General features: G+C 42.6%; 1 protein-coding gene across 1 annotated transcript in view; it reads left to right on the top strand.

Annotated features, from left to right (window-relative positions):
• The first annotated feature begins 942 nt into the window (after positions 1–942).
• The window catches only part of LOC117559360 (unconventional myosin-IXAa-like), a 150,964-nt gene continuing 144,629 nt past the window's right edge, over positions 943–7,277 (top strand). The window contains 1 exon segment of the mRNA XM_034236088.1: positions 943–1,002. The gene's annotated coding sequence lies outside the window, so the exon portion shown is untranslated.

The following is a 7,277-nucleotide window of genomic DNA, read 5'->3' as shown; positions in this document are numbered from 1 at the left end:
TTTCTTTTGTTTAGCCTGCCCCCATTGATATACATGTTGTAAACAAACAATAGAAAAACACCTTTCAATATAATGCAGCTGGATTCTATTCAACAGCAACACAAACTCAAAGCGCATGGGTTCCTTCGACAAAAAAGCAATGCAATTTATCCATAGGATTTTGGAAAATAGCTGGAAATAAGGTCTGTGGTTGGTCCAACACATTGCGCAGTCTTTCGAATCATAAATCTAACCGACTGAACAAAACGTGATCAGTCTCTTAAATGTGTGTCAACCGCAGACCTTATTCCAGCTATTTTCCAACATCCTATGGAGAAATTGCATTGCTTTTTTGTCGAAGGAACCCATGCGCAGCTTACTTCCGGGTTTTAGGATGCGTCACTCTATTGAACTGGCCCTTTAGAAGATGTACATAAGGGGAGGATCATTATATCCTTTCTATACATTTTAAATGCTATGATTATGGAGGCTACAGATACTGTGATAAACACACTTTATGCTTATTGCATTTTTGCTTTTCTAACTCAGATTTCATGCAATATGTTGAATCTTCCTGTTTCATAATGTGTCTCTGTTGATCTTGCAAAAACAGCCTTAAAGATGCCTATCAAAGCATTGATGCTGCGTCATCAAAACAAAGGAGGTATTTACGAATTGCACACGCTGGGATATGCTCCAAAACTGAACAGAATATGGACACAAAGAAAGATGGTTGTAAAGGAAATGTAGTTTTGATGAAAACACAGTTGAAACAATAATTCTCCTTTTCTAAGATGTGCTACCATAAATCTGGGCCTGATGCATTTGTCTGTTGTTGATTTGAAGTTACATCACATTGTCATCACTAGCTGTTGCTGCAGCACATTGTGACACACTCTGTGGCTGTTTTTAACTGTGTGTGTGTGTGTGTGTGTGTGTGGATGGTGGCCAGAGTTTGTGGTTTTCTTTAAAGGAAGCAGAGAGCTCCGGGTCCCTTTGTCAACTCAACTCTCCTTTAGTACGGTAAGGAAATCCTCTCAGGTAGTGACAACAGAATACAGGAAAATATCCAAGTTGATATGGTTATTCGTCACTTTTTTGCTTTTCTGCCGCTCAAATCTGAGTATTAATGTGACTTTGGACTGAAATAGGAGATGTGTGTTGCAGAAAATACACATTATAATCAGTTTTTCTTGCATTTGATCACCTTTACTAGCAGACTTCCTCTTTCTTCATGCAGCTTGTTCCACATGATCAAAGTGTGCCCGTTCACTGCGAGGATCCTCACGGTGGAGCGGACTTCCTCTCCATTACATGCATACTTTATTTATTGATGAGGATGTTATCATCTTCTCTTTTAGCACCACGGATTCACACGCATGTCCTTTGTATTATTCATCAGCGCGTGGTCATGTGTGTGAAAATTCACATGATAGAGCTGTGTGTATAAATTGATGTGAATGGCTGAGAAGATATGGTTATAACTGCCAGGGCGTGTGTGTGTGTGTGTGTGTGTGGCCTAGCATTACTATACTTGTGGGGACCTAAATCTGTTTACAGTCACGTGTGGGGACTCGCCTCCCTTATGGGGACAAATTGGAGGTCCCCATGAGGGGAATCATTACTTTTAGGGTGAAGACTTGGTTAGGTTTAGGGTTAGGGTTAGGCATGTGTTGGTTAAGGTTAGGATAAGTCTCCAGGAAATGCATGTAAGTCAATGTAATGTCCCCTGAAGTGATGTATACATGGAATGTGTGTGTGTGTGTGTCTACCTTCGGTCCCACCCTGTTTTTCTGAAACGTGCCCCGAGGCTCGTCCTTGTGGGAGATGTGTTTGGCCTATTGGCTGCATTCTTGGGACTAAATGGAGTGTACCTAATCCACGTCATTGATACACACACACACACACACACACACACACACACACACACACACACACACACACACACACACACACACACACCACACACACACACTCGTGGAGAGCTTGTGTCTTCCCTCAGGCTATCGGCGCAGGAAGCAGACTGGTCGCTCTTTAAAATGTCATGCTGACTGTGATGCGTTTAAATGTTAAAATCAAAAATAGCTGTTCGCCATTCAGCTTTATTACTGCAGTAAAAGAGTGTTTTAGCATCACTGACAGCATCCAGACATATTTGGCAAGCACAGCTGAATAATTTGACACCACTCTCTCTTTTTATTTGTCTCTTTCTCTTTGGCCATTTTTATAGCTGACAGAAAGCGGACGTTTGGTTTTAGGGCGACATGCGGCTTTTAAAAAACATCCTGTGAGTTGTTTGGAGCGAGCAGCTGTGAGCTTGTCACACACTGTCTCTGTTTTTCTGAGATATAATCCCACATGATACAGTTTCTCTCATTGATGATCATATCGAACCTGCACAGGATCGGACCGTGAGGGCAGAGAGGGGCGACTGAGCCAGGGCTGTTGCCATGGTGACGAAAGGATTATCATTGGGCCGAGCATCATGTTTCAGGAGAAGCAGAGCGAGATGTTTTTTAAAGGTTTCTGTAGCTCAATCGGTTATCATTTCACCTCAGTTGAGCTGCTTCAATTGCTGCAGTATTGCCGATATGATACCTTAGTGTTTGTAACAAAACCAAATGTATTGCTGGATTTAAATTAAACCTTTTTTTCAATCATAAAAACAAACTAAGATACTGAAATGTTCAAGCAACAGTCAAATATGTTATGAAATATGCGTATTCACTTATTTAAACAAAGATTAAGAGGAGAATATTGAAACCAGTCTCGTGTCTGTTCAGTAAAATGAAGCAGCAGCCAGGTAAACTAGCCTAGCTTAGCCTAGCTTAGCAAAGACCAAAAACACAGCGATCTTTGCTCTTTCTAAAGGTTATACAATCGGCCTATCAGCACCTCTCAATCCAACTCATTAACGCAGTGTAGTTTATATTTTAATCCATACAAAACTGAAGTAAAGTGCACAGTTTTTAAACAAGATTTAGGGGACTGGTTATTGCTTGACTTAGCACATTAACTTTCTTTTTGACTGAACCCACCATGAAAACTCCACTTTTGTTTCTACATATTTGACAGTCAGATATGAGAGATTTTGATCTGAGAAATCAAGGAAGAAAATAGGCAAATATTTCCTAAGATGTTGAATGTTCCTTTTGGAAAAAAAGCCAATGTTATCAAACGTGAAACATGTCAGGAGAAGATGGCAAATGTATAATTAAAATCATGAATTCAAAATCTCTATTCAAAAAGATAGTTAGAGAAGAGTATCAATATGAAAAATCATTGGATGCAAGCTTATGTAACTTATCCTGCACTAATAAACATCTTCAGGATATTGTCTTATATAAATCTTTTGGAGCGACTCCAACGAGACATATTTGAGGTTGGAGTAACTGTAACCAGCGCGTAAGACCTTGATTTATGACCCTATTTAGAGTCATCTCAGCCAAAGAGGCTTTTGTGTCCCCATCTTCGCCTCCAGGGTCAGAACCAAACACCGTCTCTTATAGCACCATTTCATCAATTTTTCAATGATAGGACGCAGTGGAGCGTTCAGTGCCAGAGGTCTTCATTTAATACCGTAATCAATTGACCGCAGAGAGAAGATGAGGATCAGCGGCTCTCTGCATTCTGTAGACCTGAAACTGTAGTTGTTCAGGACGTAATACGATTATTGAATTAACTGGAAGTAACAGAGATCATTCAGAGTTCATTTTCCCTGTATCTCTCTTCTGTGTTTCCTCTCAGAAGAGTCCTTCACTTGTACACAAGCTTAGACATTTTGGGAATACCAGTAGTCAGTTCTTGCTTTTTTTTTTAACTGCGTGGTATCTTGTTCAAACGTGATAATAAATGACCGGTGCTGCAGATGCATATACTGAAACTTTCTATTTAGGAAAATGTGGCACTGGAACATTTAGTAAAGCAAAAAGCCAAAGCACATACTTTACATATTAATCAGCAAAACGTCTGAATGTGAATATTTATTGCTTTTCTAACGGACGAAGAAGGTTCACCATGTTAACTTCGGCTCTTGGAACGTCTTACGGCCCGTCCACACTACAGTTTAAAAAAAAGCTTGGAGCTGGGCGTGTCTGAAGCTCGACCAACAACCAATCACATGAATCTCCCGCCCCTGACACACAAGCAGCGGTTTGATTGGCTAGAGCTTGTACTGACATATGATTTGATTGGCTGACGCTTCCACCGAAAGCTTCAGAAGCTTCAAAAGTTGAACATTTTGCTCAACTTTTGCAGCCTGACGGCCCGTCTACACTACAGGCGTCGAAAAAGCTTGAAGCTGGGCGTGTCTGAAGCTTGGCGATTTTTTGCGAGCAACGCGACCAACAACCAATCACATGAATCTCCCGCCCCCGACATACAAAGCAATAGCAATGTTAAAACGAAATAAACTGGATATAAAATCCCCAAACAGGCAAAAACCTACCAGTTTCACCCACTGTCTCTGCCACCTCCCTCCATGCCTGGTTCCTCCGGTTTGTATCCCGGTAAATAGTTCTGGTCGGAAAGAACCGGGTGATTTGCTACCGTAATTTCTCGTTTGGAATATGAGGAAATGAACTGCGGTCTGGCTCTCCCAGCTTGCACGCGGTTTGATTGGCTAGCGCTTGTACTGGCGGGAATTGCAAAAACGGGATTTGATTGGCTGACGCCAGCTTCGAGCAAGCATCGAGCCTCAAAAGTTGAACATTGTTCAACTTTTGACGCCGATAGACGCTCGCGATGCTTGCAACGCCTTGCAATGCTACCCACAATGCAGTTCGGCGAAGTTTGAAAATATCCTACGTCACCCCATTCAAATGAATGGGCGAAGCGTTGAAAGCATTTTTTGACGCCTGTAGTGTAGACGGGCCGTGAAACGCCAGGAAAGCTCCGCTCTGCTTCCCACAATGCAGTTCGGCGAAAAGTGACGTCACCCCATTCAAAGTGAATGGGCAGACGCGTTGGAAACCGTTTTTGAAGCTGTCGAAGCTGTAGTGTGGACGGGCCGTTACTAGTACTATTAAATAAGTGGTGTGGCGTGTGGCGCAGTGGATAGAGCCTTGGTGTTCGGATCAGGGGGTCACAGGTTCAAACCCCACTGCAGTCAGCATGTCGTTGGTGCAAGACACTTCACCCCAAATTGCTTCTGTGGGGATTGCCCACAGTATTGAATATGGAAGTCACTTGGGATAAAAGCGTCTAACAAGTGACATGTAATGTTAAATAACATTTTTAGACATAATGGCTCAGTTTTTGCCATAATGTACATTTAATTTGCAGGTTTCAGCAGGGTTGTGTTGGAGAGTTAGGCCCTCAATTTGGTGATGTTTGGTGGTGGATACGGAAAGTGACGTTGAGCTAAACTGTAAAAAAACTGGGTCCTTTTAATAAATGTTTGCACGATGAAGTGATATAACATCTGACTGCTTATACTATCCCTTCCCGCAATATATTTAAAAACAGATCCACTGACTTACTAATGGTGCCAAATATGTCCATAGATTTAGTTATGTGAACAGTTTTTAATGATGCATAGTACCAATAAGGAAAACTCCTAACATTTCCTGTAGCGGCTTCACAATAAAGGCCTCCTGCTGTTCCCAAATGGAAAGCAGCAGCAACCACAAATGTTCACTTGGAAACAAAAATCTTCATTCCTGTGAAAACGCATAAAAAGACAAAGTGGTGGTAAGCTTTGGAAATGAGTTTCTTGTTATGCTGAGGCTTTTGTTTGGCTTTTAATAATAATAATAATAATACATTTATTTTGGGGGGCGCCTTTCATAACACCCAAGGACACCTTACAGGGTTACAGATTTACAATTTACATTTACAATTTTACCTTACAAATTAAAACAGTGGATTTAGTGAAGTATCAGCCGGGGTAAGACAAGACAAACAACAGGAAATTGACTACAAAAAGGACACAAAGGGACACAGGGTACAGATTATAAAGAAAATGCCAGTTTGAACAGGTGGGTTTTGAGTTGGGTTTTGAATGTTGTTATGGAATCAGACTGTCGGATGTGTCGTGGCAGGGAGTTCCAGAGTCTGGGAGCCGAGCAGCGGAAAGCTCGAGCACCCATGGTTTTGAGGCGATAGCTTGGGACGGTGAGAAGTCCTACGGACGAAGAGCGGAGGGTGCGGGAGGGGGTGTACTCCTGAAGGAGGTCAGTGATGTAGATGGGGGCAAGGTTATGGACAGCTTTGTATATGAGTAGAATGTTTTTGTAGTCAATACGGTAGCGTACAGGAAGCCAGTGTAGCTGAGTGAGAATGGGGGTGATGTGGTCGGATGAGTTGGTGCGGGTGATGATCCGGGAAGCAGAGTTCTGAATTATTTGCAGTCTATTGAGGAGCTTGATGGGAAGGCCAGTCAGAAGTGCATTTCTCAGACAATTAGGTGATCTTGTGATTTTTTAATATGCTAAAAAGTTCCATTCCTGTTCATTGCAAAGCCTTTTTGTTGTTTACATCTCAAGTAAAGCCTCAAAGTTGCAGCAGGTCTGTGTGCTGTAATGAAGGGTTGAACCAGTCTTTCAGCCTCAGAGCCGTCATTACCTGCTGTTGCTCCACAGCTTCAGATCTGCACTTGACAGTTGTCTCTAGTTTACGTCCCCTCCCCCGCTGTCTGACCTGCTCGGAGCCAACAATGCAGCTTGTCAAGGAGGCTTGTAGGTAATTTAGGCCGTCCTGCAAGTTCAGATTCTCAGGTTTCCCCTAATTCAATGTCCTGTTCTCAGGCAGGCCAGAGACAGCAAAGGAGTCGGCTAATCTTTGCGTATTTAGACTGGCCATCACAGGAAATGATTCACGTGGAGGAGACAAAAGCGATGCAGAGAGCTCTGCGGCTGAGGTGGAGGTGGAAGTGAAAGTGACCACAGTGCCGTGTTTTCGCCTCGCCTCTTATCGTGTCATGTTTCACCCGAGCGAAAAGCGGACCTTGAAGCATCTTCCTCTTTCCCTAATAAGAGACTCATTTCCTTTTGGATTTCAGGGTAAAAGGGAGGTGCGCTGATGCAGCCAAATGAAAACTGAGAACATAGATAAACTTCTAATTTCAAGAGAGAGAGGGTGGAAAATCAGGGAGTAAGACGATGTGGAGCGGCTGCCAACGAAAGTACCAAGGCAAAGCCCTCGCATTGTGAGCTGCCTGGTTCAAATACAAGGTCTGGTTCACACAATAGGTAGGTTTGAAGCAACAATGCAGGCATTTCCTCAGAAAACAAATCAAAATGTCAAACGGGCATTTCTTGGAAGCTGTAGTAGCAGTTAAGCACGTACAGTAATCAGTC

The sequence above is a fragment of the Gymnodraco acuticeps genome, unplaced genomic scaffold (assembly GCF_902827175.1).
Source record: "Gymnodraco acuticeps unplaced genomic scaffold, fGymAcu1.1, whole genome shotgun sequence".
NCBI lineage: Eukaryota > Metazoa > Chordata > Actinopteri > Perciformes > Bathydraconidae > Gymnodraco > Gymnodraco acuticeps.
The sequence above is the reverse complement of the archived record's forward strand: the minus strand, read 5'-3'. Positions and strand labels throughout refer to the sequence as shown.